Genomic DNA, 15,660 nt, shown 5'->3' with positions numbered 1-15,660 from the left:
GAGATGGGGAACCGCTGAATTTTGGACTCGGCCGGTGACAAAATGTTCCAAAGACACCCCATGCACAACTCCACCGGGGAAGGTGCCAGGCAGGAGTTCTCGTGGTAGTTTTTACACTACCTTGGTAGGCATTTGAAAGGCACCACAAAAGTTGTTCTTCCTGCTTTCTGGGCTGAGATGGGGAACCGCTGAATTTTGGAGTCGGCCGGTGACAAAATGTTCCGAACACACCCCCTGCACAACTCCACCGGGGAAGGTGCCAGACAGGAGTTCTCTTGGTAGTTTTTACACTACCTTGGTAGGCAGCTGAAAGGCACCACAAAAGTTGTTCTACCTGCTTTCTGGGCTGAGATGGGGAACCGCTGAATTTTGGACTCGGCTGGTGACAAAATGTTCCAAACACACCCCATGCACAACTCCACCGGGGAAGGTGCCAGACAGGAGTTCTCCTGGTAGTTTTTACACTACCTTGGTAGGCAGCTGAAAGGCACCACAAAACTTGTTCTACCTGCTTTCTGGGCTGAGATGGGGAACCGCTGAATTTTGGACTCGGCCGGTGACAAAATGTTCCAAACACACCCCATGCACAACTCCAACGGGGAAGGTGCCAGACAGGAGTTCTCTTGGTAGTTTTTACACTACCTTGGTAGGCATCTGAAAGACACCACAAAAGTTGTTCTACCTGCTTTGTGGGCTGAGATGGGGAATCGCTGAATTTTGGACTCGGCCGGTGACAAAATGTTCCAAACACACCCCATGCAAAACTCCACCGGGGAAGGTGCCAGACAGGAGTTCTCCTGGTAGTTTTTACATTGCTCCGGTAGGCATCTGAAAGACACCACAAAAGTTGTTCTATCTGCTTTCTGGGCTGAGATGGGGAATCGCTGAATTTTGGAGTCGGCCGGTGACAAAATGTTCCAAACACACCCCATGCAAAACTCCACCGGGGAAGGTGCCAGGCAGGAGTTCTCCTGGTAGTTTTTACACTACCTTGGTAGGCATTTGAAAGGCACCACAAAAGTTGTTCTACCTGCTTTGTGGGCTGAGATGGGAACCGCTGAATTTTGGAGTCGGCCGGTGACAAAATGTTCCACAGACACCCTATGCACAACTCCACCGGGGAAGGTGCCAGGAACGAATTCTCTTGGTAGTTTTTACACTACCTTGGTAGGCAGCTGAAAGGCACAAGAAAAGAAGTTGTACCTGCTTTCTGGGCTGAGATGGGGAACCGCTGAATTTTGGAGTCGGCTGGTGGCAAAATGTTCCAAACACACCCCCTGCACAACTCCACCGGGGAAGGTGCCAGACAGGAGTTCTCCTGGTAGTTTTTACATTGCTCCGGTAGGCAGCTGAAAGATACCACAAAAGATGTTCTACCTGCTTTCTGGGCTGAGATGGGGAACCGCTGAATTTTGGACTCGGCCGGTGACAAAATGTTCCAAACACACCCCATGCAAAACTCCACCGGGGAAGGTGCCAGACAGGAGTTCTCCTGGTAGTTTTTACATTGCTCCGGTAGGCATCTGAAAGACACCACAAAAGTTGTTCTATCTGCTTTGTGGGCTGAGATGGGGAACCGCTGAATTTTGGAGTCGGCCGGTGACAAAATGTTCCACAGACACCCTATGCACAACTGCACCGGGGAAGGTGCCAGGAACGAATTCTGTTGGTAGTTTTTACACTACCTTGGTAGGCAGCTGAAAGGCACAAGAAAAGAAGTTGTACCTGCTTTCTGGGCTGAGATGGGGAACCGCTGAATTTTGGAGTCGGCTGGTGGCAAAATGTTCCAAACACACCCCCTGCACAACTCCACCGGGGAAGGTGCCAGACAGGAGTTCTCCTGGTAGTTTTTACATTGCTCCGGTAGGCAGCTGAAAGATACCACAAAAGATGTTCTACCTGCTTTCTGGGCTGAGATGGGGAATCGCTGAATTTTGGACTCGGCCGGTGACAAAATGTTCCAAACACACCCCATGCAAAACTCCACCGGGGAAGGTGCCAGACAGGAGTTCTCCTGGTAGTTTTTACATTGCTCCGGTAGGCATCTGAAAGACACCACAAAAGTTGTTCTATCTGCTTTCTGGGCTGAGATGGGGAACAGCTGAATTTTGGAGTCGGCCGGTGACAAAATGTTCCACAGACACCCTATGCACAACTCCACCGGGGAAGGTGCCAGGAACGAATTCTGTTGGTAGTTTTTACACTACCTTGGTAGGCAGCTGAAAGGCACAAGAAAAGAAGTTGTACCTGCTTTCTGGGCTGAGATGGGGAACCGCTGAATTTTGGAGTCGGCTGGTGGCAAAATGTTCCAAACACACCCCCTGCACAACTCCACCGGGGAAGGTGCCAGACAGGAGTTCTCCTGGTAGTTTTTACATTGCTCCGGTAGGCAGCTGAAAGATACCACAAAAGATGTTCTACCTGCTTTCTGGGCTGAGATGGGGAACCGCTGAATTTTGGACTCGGCCGGTGACAAAATGTTCCAAACACACCCCATGCACAACTCCACCGGGGAAGGTGCCAGACAGGAGTTCTCTTGGTAGTTTTTACACTACCTTGGTAGGCAGCTGAAAGGCACCACAAAAGTTGTTCTACCTGCTTTCTGGGCTGAGATGGGGAACCGCTGAATTTTGGAGTCGGCTGGTGGCAAAATGTTCCAAACACACCCCCTGCACAACTCCACCGGGGAAGGTGCCAGACAGGAGTTCTCCTGGTAGTTTTTACATTGCTCCGGTAGGCATCTGAAAGACACCACAAAAGTTGTTCTACCTGCTTTCTGGGCTGAGATGGGGAACCGCTGAATTTTGGAGTCGGCCGGTGACAAAATGTTCCAAACACAGCCCATGCACAACTCCACCGGGGAAGGTGCCAGACAGGAGTTCTCTTGGTAGTTTTTACACTACCTTCGTAGGCAGCTGAAAGGCACCACAAAAGTTGTTCTACCTGCTTTGTGGGCTGAGATGGGGAACCGCTGAATTTTGGAGTCGGCTGGTGGCAAAATGTTCCAAACACACCCCCTGCACAACTCCACCGGGGAAGGTGCCAGACAGGAGTTCTCCTGGTAGTTTTTACATTGCTCCGGTAGGCATCTGAAAGACACCACAAAAGTTGTTCTACCTGCTTTCTGGGCTGAGATGGGGAACCGCTGAATTTTGGAGTCGGCCGTTGACAAAATGTTCCAAACACACCCCATGCACAACTCCACCGGGGAAGGTGCCAGACAGGAGTTCTCTTGGTAGTTTTTACACTACCTTGGTTGGCAGCTGAAAGGCACCACAAAAGTTGTTCTACCTGCTTTCTGGGCTGAGATGGGGAAACGCTGAATTTTGGAGTCGGCTGGTGGCAAAATGTTCCAAACACACCCCCTGCACAACTCCACCGGGGAAGGTGCCAGACAGGAGTTCTCCTGGTAGTTTTTACATTGCTCCGGTAGGCATCTGAAAGACACCACAAAAGTTGTTCTACCTGCTTTCTGGGCTGAGATGGGGAACCGCTGAATTTTGGACTCGGCCGGTGACAAAATGTTCCAAACACACCCCATGCACAACTCCACCGGGGAAGGTGCCAGACAGGAGTTCTCCTGGTAGTTTTTACACTACCTTGGTAGGCATTTGAAAGGCACCACAAAAGTTGTTCTACCTGCTTTCTGGGCTGAGATGGGGAACCGCTGAATTTTGGACTCGGCCGGTGACAAAATGTTCCAAAGACACCCCATGCACAACTCCACCGGGGAAGGTGCCAGGCAGGAGTTCTCGTGGTAGTTTTTACACTACCTTGGTAGGCATTTGAAAGGCACCACAAAAGTTGTTCTTCCTGCTTTCTGGGCTGAGATGGGGAACCGCTGAATTTTGGAGTCGGCCGGTGACAAAATGTTCCGAACACACCCCCTGCACAACTCCACCGGGGAAGGTGCCAGACAGGAGTTCTCTTGGTAGTTTTTACACTACCTTGGTAGGCAGCTGAAAGGCACCACAAAAGTTGTTCTACCTGCTTTCTGGGCTGAGATGGGGAACCGCTGAATTTTGGACTCGGCTGGTGACAAAATGTTCCAAACACACCCCATGCACAACTCCACCGGGGAAGGTGCCAGACAGGAGTTCTCCTGGTAGTTTTTACACTACCTTGGTAGGCAGCTGAAAGGCACCACAAAACTTGTTCTACCTGCTTTCTGGGCTGAGATGGGGAACCGCTGAATTTTGGAGTCGGCCGGTGACAAAATGTTCCAAACACACCCCATGCACAACTCCAACGGGGAAGGTGCCAGACAGGAGTTCTCTTGGTAGTTTTTACACTACCTTGGTAGGCATCTGAAAGACACCACAAAAGTTGTTCTACCTGCTTTGTGGGCTGAGATGGGGAATCGCTGAATTTTGGAGTCGGCTGGTGGCAAAATGTTCCAAACACACCCCATGCACAACTCCACCGGGGAAGGTGCCAGACAGGAGTTCTCCTGGTAGCTTTTACATTGCTCCGGTAGGCATCTGAAAGACACCACAAAAGTTGTTCTACCTGCTTTCTGGGCTGAGATGGGGAACCGCTGAATTTTGGACTCGGCCGGTGACAAAATGTTCCAAACACACCCCATGCACAACTCCACCGGGGAAGGTGCCAGACAGGAGTTCTCCTGGTAGTTTTTACACTACCTTGGTAGGCATTTGAAAGGCACCACAAAAGTTGTTCTACCTGCTTTCTGGGCTGAGATGGGGAACCGCTGAATTTTGGACTCGGCCGGTGACAAAATGTTCCAAAGACACCCCATGCACAACTCCACCGGGGAAGGTGCCAGGCAGGAGTTCTCCTGGTAGTTTTTACACTACCTTGGTAGGCATTTGAAAGGCACCACAAAAGTTGTTCTTCCTGCTTTCTGGGCTGAGATGGGGAACCGCTGAATTTTGGAGTCGGCCGGTGACAAAATGTTCCGAACACACCCCCTGCACAACTCCACCGGGGAAGGTGCCAGACAGGAGTTCTCTTGGTAGTTTTTACACTACCTTGGTAGGCAGCTGAAAGGCACCACAAAAGTTGTTCTACCTGCTTTCTGGGCTGAGATGGGGAACCGCTGAATTTTGGACTCGGCTGGTGACAAAATGTTCCAAACACACCCCATGCACAACTCCACCGGGGAAGGTGCCAGACAGGAGTTCTCCTGGTAGTTTTTACACTACCTTGGTAGGCAGCTGAAAGGCACCACAAAACTTGTTCTACCTGCTTTCTGGGCTGAGATGGGGAACCGCTGAATTTTGGAGTCGGCCGGTGACAAAATGTTCCAAACACACCCCATGCACAACTCCAACGGGGAAGGTGCCAGACAGGAGTTCTCTTGGTAGTTTTTACACTACCTTGGTAGGCATCTGAAAGACACCACAAAAGTTGTTCTACCTGCTTTGTGGGCTGAGATGGGGAATCGCTGAATTTTGGACTCGGCCGGTGACAAAATGTTCCAAACACACCCCATGCAAAACTCCACCGGGGAAGGTGCCAGACAGGAGTTCTCCTGGTAGTTTTTACATTGCTCCGGTAGGCATCTGAAAGACACCACAAAAGTTGTTCTATCTGCTTTCTGGGCTGAGATGGGGAATCGCTGAATTTTGGAGTCGGCCGGTGACAAAATGTTCCAAACACACCCCATGCACAACTCCACCGGGGAAGGTGCCAGGCAGGAGTTCTCCTGGTAGTTTTTACACTACCTTGGTAGGCATTTGAAAGGCACCACAAAAGTTGTTCTACCTGCTTTGTGGGCTGAGATGGGGAACCGCTGAATTTTGGAGTCGGCCGGTGACAAAATGTTCCACAGACACCCTATGCACAACTCCACCGGGGAAGGTGCCAGGAACGAATTCTCTTGGTAGTTTTTACACTACCTTGGTAGGCAGCTGAAAGGCACAAGAAAAGAAGTTGTACCTGCTTTCTGGGCTGAGATGGGGAACCGCTGAATTTTGGAGTCGGCTGGTGGCAAAATGTTCCAAACACACCCCCTGCACAACTCCACCGGGGAAGGTGCCAGACAGGAGTTCTCCTGGTAGTTTTTACATTGCTCCGGTAGGCAGCTGAAAGATACCACAAAAGATGTTCTACCTGCTTTCTGGGCTGAGATGGGGAACCGCTGAATTTTGGACTCGGCCGGTGACAAAATGTTCCAAACACACCCCATGCAAAACTCCACCGGGGAAGGTGCCAGACAGGAGTTCTCCTGGTAGTTTTTACATTGCTCCGGTAGGCATCTGAAAGACACCACAAAAGTTGTTCTATCTGCTTTCTGGGCTGAGATGGGGAACCGCTGAATTTTGGAGTCGGCCGGTGACAAAATGTTCCACAGACACCCTATGCACAACTCCACCGGGGAAGGTGCCAGGAACGAATTCTGTTGGTAGTTTTTACACTACCTTGGTAGGCAGCTGAAAGGCACAAGAAAAGAAGTTGTACCTGCTTTCTGGGCTGAGATGGGGAACCGCTGAATTTTGGAGTCGGCTGGTGGCAAAATGTTCCAAACACACCCCCTGCACAACTCCACCGGGGAAGGTGCCAGACAGGAGTTCTCCTGGTAGTTTTTACATTGCTCCGGTAGGCAGCTGAAAGATACCACAAAAGATGTTCTACCTGCTTTCTGGGCTGAGATGGGGAATCGCTGAATTTTGGACTCGGCCGGTGACAAAATGTTCCAAACACACCCCATGCAAAACTCCACCGGGGAAGGTGCCAGACAGGAGTTCTCCTGGTAGTTTTTACATTGCTCCGGTAGGCATCTGAAAGACACCACAAAAGTTGTTCTATCTGCTTTCTGGGCTGAGATGGGGAACCGCTGAATTTTGGAGTCGGCCGGTGACAAAATGTTCCACAGACACCCTATGCACAACTCCACCGGGGAAGGTGCCAGGAACGAATTCTGTTGGTAGTTTTTACACTACCTTGGTAGGCAGCTGAAAGGCACAAGAAAAGAAGTTGTACCTGCTTTCTGGGCTGAGATGGGGAACCGCTGAATTTTGGAGTCGGCTGGTGGCAAAATGTTCCAAACACACCCCCTGCACAACTCCACCGGGGAAGGTGCCAGACAGGAGTTCTCCTGGTAGTTTTTACATTGCTCCGGTAGGCAGCTGAAAGATACCACAAAAGATGTTCTACCTGCTTTCTGGGCTGAGATGGGGAACCGCTGAATTTTGGACTCGGCCGGTGACAAAATGTTCCAAACACACCCCATGCACAACTCCACCGGGGAAGGTGCCAGACAGGAGTTCTCTTGGTAGTTTTTACACTACCTTGGTAGGCAGCTGAAAGGCACCACAAAAGTTGTTCTACCTGCTTTCTGGGCTGAGATGGGGAACCGCTGAATTTTGGAGTCGGCTGGTGGCAAAATGTTCCAAACACACCCCCTGCACAACTCCACCGGGGAAGGTGCCAGACAGGAGTTCTCCTGGTAGTTTTTACATTGCTCCGGTAGGCATCTGAAAGACACCACAAAAGTTGTTCTACCTGCTTTCTGGGCTGAGATGGGGAACCGCTGAATTTTGGAGTCGGCCGTTGACAAAATGTTCCAAACACACCCCATGCACAACTCCACCGGGGAAGGTGCCAGACAGGAGTTCTCCTGGTAGTTTTTACACTACCTTGGTAGGCATTTGAAAGGCATCACAAAAGTTGTTCTACCTGCTTTCTGGGCTGAGATGGGGAACCGCTGAATTTTGGACTCGGCCGGTGACAAAATGTTCCAAAGACACCCCATGCACAACTCCACCGGGGAAGGTGCCAGGCAGGAGTTCTCGTGGTAGTTTTTACACTACCTTGGTAGGCATCTGAAAGACACCACAAAAGTTGTTCTACCTGCTTTCTGGGCTGAGATGGGGAATCGCTGAATTTTGGAGTCGGCCGGTGACAAAATGTTCCAAACACACCCCATGCACAACTCCACCGGGGAAGGTGCCAGACAGGAGTTCTCCTGGTAGTTTTTACACTACCTTGGTAGGCATCTGAAAGACATCACAAAAGTTGTTCTACCTGCTTTCTGGGCTGAGATGGGGAAACGCTGAATTTTGGAGTCGGCTGGTGACAAAATGTTCCAAAGACACCCCATGCACAACTCCACCGGGGAAGTTGCCAGACAGGAGTTCTCCAGGTAGTTTTTACACTACCTTGGTAGGCAGCTGAAAGGCACCACAAAAGTTGTTCTTCCTGCTTTCTGGGCTGAGATGGGGAACCGCTGAATTTTGGAGTCGGCCGGTGACAAAATGTTCCAAACACACCCCATGCACAACTCCACCGGGGAAGGTGCCAGACAGGAGTTCTCTTGGTAGTTTTTACACTACCTTGGTAGGCATCTGAAAGACACCACAAAAGTTGTTCTACCTGCTTTGTGGGCTGAGATGGGGAATCGCTGAATTTTGGAGTCGGCCGGTGACAAAATGTTCCAAACACACCCCATGCACAACTCCACCGGGGAAGGTGCCAGGCAGGAGTTCTCCTGGTAGTTTTTACACTACCTTGGTAGGCATCTGAAAGACACCACAAAAGTTGTTCTACCTGCTTTCTGGGCTGAGATGGGGAACCGCTGAATTTTGGAGTCGGCTGGTGGCAAAATGTTCCAAACACACCCCATGCACAACTCCACCGGGGAAGGTGCCAGACAGGAGTTCTCCTGGTAGTTTTTACATTGCTCCGGTAGGCATCTGAAAGACACCACAAAAGTTGTTCTACCTGCTTTGTGGGCTGAGATGGGGAACCGCTGAATTTTGGAGTCGGCCGTTGACAAAATGTTCCAAACACACCCCATGCACAACTCCACCGGGGAAGGTGCCAGACAGGAGTTCTCCTGGTAGTTTTTACACTACCTTGGTAGGCATCTGAAAGACACCACAAAAGTTGTTCTACCTGCTTTCTGGGCTGAGATGGGGAACCGCTGAATTTTGGAGTCGGCCGTTGACAAAATGTTCCAAACACACCCCATGCACAACTCCACCGGGGAAGGTGCCAGACAGGAGTTCTCTTGGTAGTTTTTACACTACCTTGGTAGGCATCTGAAAGACACCACAAAAGTTGTTCTACCTGCTTTGTGGGCTGAGATGGGGAATCGCTGAATTTTGGACTCGGCTGGTGACAAAATGTTCCAAACACACCCCATGCAAAACTCCACCGGGGAAGGTGCCAGACAGGAGTTCTCCTGGTAGTTTTTACATTGCTCCGGTAGGCATCTGAAAGACACCACAAAAGTTGTTCTACCTGCTTTCTGGGCTGAGATGGGGAACCGCTGAATTTTGGACTCGGCCGGTGACAAAATGTTCCAAACACACCCCATGCACAACTCCACCGGGGAAGGTGCCAGACAGGAGTTCTCCTGGTAGTTTTTACACTACCTTGGTAGGCATTTGAAAGGCACCACAAAAGTTGTTCTACCTGCTTTCTGGGCTGAGATGGGGAACCGCTGAATTTTGGACTCGGCCGGTGACAAAATGTTCCAAAGACACCCCATGCACAACTCCACCGGGGAAGGTGCCAGGCAGGAGTTCTCGTGGTAGTTTTTACACTACCTTGGTAGGCATTTGAAAGGCACCACAAAAGTTGTTCTTCCTGCTTTCTGGGCTGAGATGGGGAACCGCTGAATTTTGGAGTCGGCCGGAGACAAAATGTTCCGAACACACCCCCTGCACAACTCCACCTGGGAAGGTGCCAGACAGGAGTTCTCTTGGTAGTTTTTACACTACCTTGGTAGGCAGCTGAAAGGCACCACAAAAGTTGTTCTACCTGCTTTCTGGGCTGAGATGGGGAACCGCTGAATTTTGGACTCGGCTGGTGACAAAATGTTCCAAACACACCCCATGCACAACTCCACCGGGGAAGGTGCCAGACAGGAGTTCTCCTGGTAGTTTTTACACTACCTTGGTAGGCAGCTGAAAGGCACCACAAAACTTGTTCTACCTGCTTTCTGGGCTGAGATGGGGAACCGCTGAATTTTGGAGTCGGCCGGTGACAAAATGTTCCAAACACACCCCATGCACAACTCCACCGGGGAAGGTGCCAGACAGGAGTTCTCTTGGTAGTTTTTACACTACCTTGGTAGGCATCTGAAAGACACCACAAAAGTTGTTCTACCTGCTTTGTGGGCTGAGATGGGGAATCGCTGAATTTTGGACTCGGCCGGTGACAAAATGTTCCAAACACACCCCCTGCACAACTCCAACGGGGAAGGTGCCAGACAGGAGTTCTCCTGGTAGTTTTTACATTGCTCCGGTAGGCATCTGAAAGACACCACAAAAGTTGTTCTATCTGCTTTCTGGGCTGAGATGGGGAATCGCTGAATTTTGGAGTCGGCCGGTGACAAAATGTTCCAAACACACCCCATGCAAAACTCCACCGGGGAAGGTGCCAGGCAGGAGTTCTCCTGGTAGTTTTTACACTACCTTGGTAGGCATTTGAAAGGCACCACAAAAGTTGTTCTACCTGCTTTGTGGGCTGAGATGGGAACCGCTGAATTTTGGAGTCGGCCGGTGACAAAATGTTCCACAGACACCCTATGCACAACTCCACCGGGGAAGGTGCCAGGAACGAATTCTCTTGGTAGTTTTTACACTACCTTGGTAGGCAGCTGAAAGGCACAAGAAAAGAAGTTGTACCTGCTTTCTGGGCTGAGATGGGGAACCGCTGAATTTTGGAGTCGGCTGGTGGCAAAATGTTCCAAACACACCCCCTGCACAACTCCACCGGGGAAGGTGCCAGACAGGAGTTCTCCTGGTAGTTTTTACATTGCTCCGGTAGGCAGCTGAAAGATACCACAAAAGATGTTCTACCTGCTTTCTGGGCTGAGATGGGGAACCGCTGAATTTTGGACTCGGCCGGTGACAAAATGTTCCAAACACACCCCATGCAAAACTCCACCGGGGAAGGTGCCAGACAGGAGTTCTCCTGGTAGTTTTTACATTGCTCCGGTAGGCATCTGAAAGACACCACAAAAGTTGTTCTATCTGCTTTGTGGGCTGAGATGGGGAACCGCTGAATTTTGGAGTCGGCCGGTGACAAAATGTTCCACAGACACCCTATGCACAACTGCACCGGGGAAGGTGCCAGGAACGAATTCTGTTGGTAGTTTTTACACTACCTTGGTAGGCAGCTGAAAGGCACAAGAAAAGAAGTTGTACCTGCTTTCTGGGCTGAGATGGGGAACCGCTGAATTTTGGAGTCGGCTGGTGGCAAAATGTTCCAAACACACCCCCTGCACAACTCCACCGGGGAAGGTGCCAGACAGGAGTTCTCCTGGTAGTTTTTACATTGCTCCGGTAGGCAGCTGAAAGATACCACAAAAGATGTTCTACCTGCTTTCTGGGCTGAGATGGGGAATCGCTGAATTTTGGACTCGGCCGGTGACAAAATGTTCCAAACACACCCCATGCAAAACTCCACCGGGGAAGGTGCCAGACAGGAGTTCTCCTGGTAGTTTTTACATTGCTCCGGTAGGCATCTGAAAGACACCACAAAAGTTGTTCTACCTGCTTTCTGGGCTGAGATGGGGAACAGCTGAATTTTGGAGTCGGCCGGTGACAAAATGTTCCACAGACACCCTATGCACAACTCCACCGGGGAAGGTGCCAGGAACGAATTCTGTTGGTAGTTTTTACACTACCTTGGTAGGCAGCTGAAAGGCACAAGAAAAGAAGTTGTACCTGCTTTCTGGGCTGAGATGGGGAACCGCTGAATTTTGGAGTCGGCTGGTGGCAAAATGTTCCAAACACACCCCCTGCACAACTCCACCGGGGAAGGTGCCAGACAGGAGTTCTCCTGGTAGTTTTTACATTGCTCCGGTAGGCAGCTGAAAGATACCACAAAAGATGTTCTACCTGCTTTCTGGGCTGAGATGGGGAACCGCTGAATTTTGGACTCGGCCGGTGACAAAATGTTCCAAACACACCCCATGCACAACTCCACCGGGGAAGGTGCCAGACAGGAGTTCTCTTGGTAGTTTTTACACTACCTTGGTAGGCAGCTGAAAGGCACCACAAAAGTTGTTCTACCTGCTTTCTGGGCTGAGATGGGGAACCGCTGAATTTTGGAGTCGGCTGGTGGCAAAATGTTCCAAACACACCCCCTGCACAACTCCACCGGGGAAGGTGCCAGACAGGAGTTCTCCTGGTAGTTTTTACATTGCTCCGGTAGGCATCTGAAAGACACCACAAAAGTTGTTCTACCTGCTTTCTGGGCTGAGATGGGGAACCGCTGAATTTTGGAGTCGGCCGTTGACAAAATGTTCCAAACACACCCCATGCACAACTCCACCGGGGAAGGTGCCAGACAGGAGTTCTCCTGGTAGTTTTTACACTACCTTGGTAGGCATTTGAAAGGCATCACAAAAGTTGTTCTACCTGCTTTCTGGGCTGAGATGGGGAACCGCTGAATTTTGGACTCGGCCGGTGACAAAATGTTCCAAAGACACCCCATGCACAACTCCACCGGGGAAGGTGCCAGGCAGGAGTTCTCGTGGTAGTTTTTACACTACCTTGGTAGGCATCTGAAAGACACCACAAAAGTTGTTCTACCTGCTTTCTGGGCTGAGATGGGGAATCGCTGAATTTTGGAGTCGGCCGGTGACAAAATGTTCCAAACACACCCCATGCACAACTCCACCGGGGAAGGTGCCAGACAGGAGTTCTCCTGGTAGTTTTTACACTACCTTGGTAGGCATCTGAAAGACATCACAAAAGTTGTTCTACCTGCTTTCTGGGCTGAGATGGGGAAACGCTGAATTTTGGAGTCGGCTGGTGACAAAATGTTCCAAAGACACCCCATGCACAACTCCACCGGGGAAGTTGCCAGACAGGAGTTCTCCAGGTAGTTTTTACACTACCTTGGTAGGCAGCTGAAAGGCACCACAAAAGTTGTTCTTCCTGCTTTCTGGGCTGAGATGGGGAACCGCTGAATTTTGGAGTCGGCCGGTGACAAAATGTTCCAAACACACCCCATGCACAACTCCACCGGGGAAGGTGCCAGACAGGAGTTCTCTTGGTAGTTTTTACACTACCTTGGTAGGCATCTGAAAGACACCACAAAAGTTGTTCTACCTGCTTTGTGGGCTGAGATGGGGAATCGCTGAATTTTGGAGTCGGCCGGTGACAAAATGTTCCAAACACACCCCATGCACAACTCCACCGGGGAAGGTGCCAGGCAGGAGTTCTCCTGGTAGTTTTTACACTACCTTGGTAGGCATCTGAAAGACACCACAAAAGTTGTTCTACCTGCTTTCTGGGCTGAGATGGGGAACCGCTGAATTTTGGAGTCGGCTGGTGGCAAAATGTTCCAAACACACCCCATGCACAACTCCACCGGGGAAGGTGCCAGACAGGAGTTCTCCTGGTAGTTTTTACATTGCTCCGGTAGGCATCTGAAAGACACCACAAAAGTTGTTCTACCTGCTTTGTGGGCTGAGATGGGGAACCGCTGAATTTTGGAGTCGGCCGTTGACAAAATGTTCCAAACACACCCCATGCACAACTCCACCGGGGAAGGTGCCAGACAGGAGTTCTCCTGGTAGTTTTTACACTACCTTGGTAGGCATCTGAAAGACACCACAAAAGTTGTTCTACCTGCTTTCTGGGCTGAGATGGGGAACCGCTGAATTTTGGAGTCGGCCGTTGACAAAATGTTCCAAACACACCCCATGCACAACTCCACCGGGGAAGGTGCCAGACAGGAGTTCTCTTGGTAGTTTTTACACTACCTTGGTAGGCATCTGAAAGACACCACAAAAGTTGTTCTACCTGCTTTGTGGGCTGAGATGGGGAATCGCTGAATTTTGGACTCGGCTGGTGACAAAATGTTCCAAACACACCCCATGCAAAACTCCACCGGGGAAGGTGCCAGACAGGAGTTCTCCTGGTAGTTTTTACATTGCTCCGGTAGGCATCTGAAAGACACCACAAAAGTTGTTCTACCTGCTTTCTGGGCTGAGATGGGGAACCGCTGAATTTTGGACTCGGCCGGTGACAAAATGTTCCAAACACACCCCATGCACAACTCCACCGGGGAAGGTGCCAGACAGGAGTTCTCCTGGTAGTTTTTACACTACCTTGGTAGGCATTTGAAAGGCACCACAAAAGTTGTTCTACCTGCTTTCTGGGCTGAGATGGGGAACCGCTGAATTTTGGACTCGGCCGGTGACAAAATGTTCCAAAGACACCCCATGCACAACTCCACCGGGGAAGGTGCCAGGCAGGAGTTCTCGTGGTAGTTTTTACACTACCTTGGTAGGCATTTGAAAGGCACCACAAAAGTTGTTCTTCCTGCTTTCTGGGCTGAGATGGGGAACCGCTGAATTTTGGAGTCGGCCGGTGACAAAATGTTCCGAACACACCCCCTGCACAACTCCACCGGGGAAGGTGCCAGACAGGAGTTCTCTTGGTAGTTTTTACACTACCTTGGTAGGCAGCTGAAAGGCACCACAAAAGTTGTTCTACCTGCTTTCTGGGCTGAGATGGGGAACCGCTGAATTTTGGACTCGGCTGGTGACAAAATGTTCCAAACACACCCCATGCACAACTCCACCGGGGAAGGTGCCAGACAGGAGTTCTCCTGGTAGTTTTTACACTACCTTGGTAGGCAGCTGAAAGGCACCACAAAAGTTGTTCTACCTGCTTTCTGGGCTGAGATGGGGAACCGCTGAATTTTGGAGTCGGCCGGTGACAAAATGTTCCAAACACACCCCATGCACAACTCCAACGGGGAAGGTGCCAGACAGGAGTTCTCTTGGTAGTTTTTACACTACCTTGGTAGGCATCTGAAAGACACCACAAAAGTTGTTCTACCTGCTTTGTGGGCTGAGATGGGGAATCGCTGAATTTTGGACTCGGCCGGTGACAAAATGTTCCAAACACACCCCATGCAAAACTCCACCGGGGAAGGTGCCAGACAGGAGTTCTCCTGGTAGTTTTTACATTGCTCCGGTAGGCATCTGAAAGACACCACAAAAGTTGTTCTATCTGCTTTCTGGGCTGAGATGGGGAATCGCTGAATTTTGGAGTCGGCCGGTGACAAAATGTTCCAAACACACCCCATGCAAAACTCCACCGGGGAAGGTGCCAGGCAGGAGTTCTCCTGGTAGTTTTTACACTACCTTGGTAGGCATTTGAAAGGCACCACAAAAGTTGTTCTACCTGCTTTGTGGGCTGAGATGGGAACCGCTGAATTTTGGAGTCGGCCGGTGACAAAATGTTCCACAGACACCCTATGCACAACTCCACCGGGGAAGGTGCCAGGAACGAATTCTCTTGGTAGTTTTTACACTACCTTGGTAGGCAGCTGAAAGGCACAAGAAAAGAAGTTGTACCTGCTTTCTGGGCTGAGATGGGGAACCGCTGAATTTTGGAGTCGGCTGGTGGCAAAATGTTCCAAACACACCCCCTGCACAACTCCACCGGGGAAGGTGCCAGACAGGAGTTCTCCTGGTAGTTTTTACATTGCTCCGGTAGGCAGCTGAAAGATACCACAAAAGATGTTCTACCTGCTTTCTGGGCTGAGATGGGGAACCGCTGAATTTTGGACTCGGCCGGTGACAAAATGTTCCAAACACACCCCATGCAAAACTCCACCGGGGAAGGTGCCAGACAGGAGTTCTCCTGGTAGTTTTTACATTGCTCCGGTAGGCATCTGAAAGACACCACAAAAGTTGTTCTATCTGCTTTGTGGGCTGAG

The sequence above is a fragment of the Falco cherrug genome, chromosome 10 (assembly GCF_023634085.1).
Source record: "Falco cherrug isolate bFalChe1 chromosome 10, bFalChe1.pri, whole genome shotgun sequence".
NCBI lineage: Eukaryota > Metazoa > Chordata > Aves > Falconiformes > Falconidae > Falco > Falco cherrug.
Note: the sequence above shows the minus strand (reverse complement) of the source record.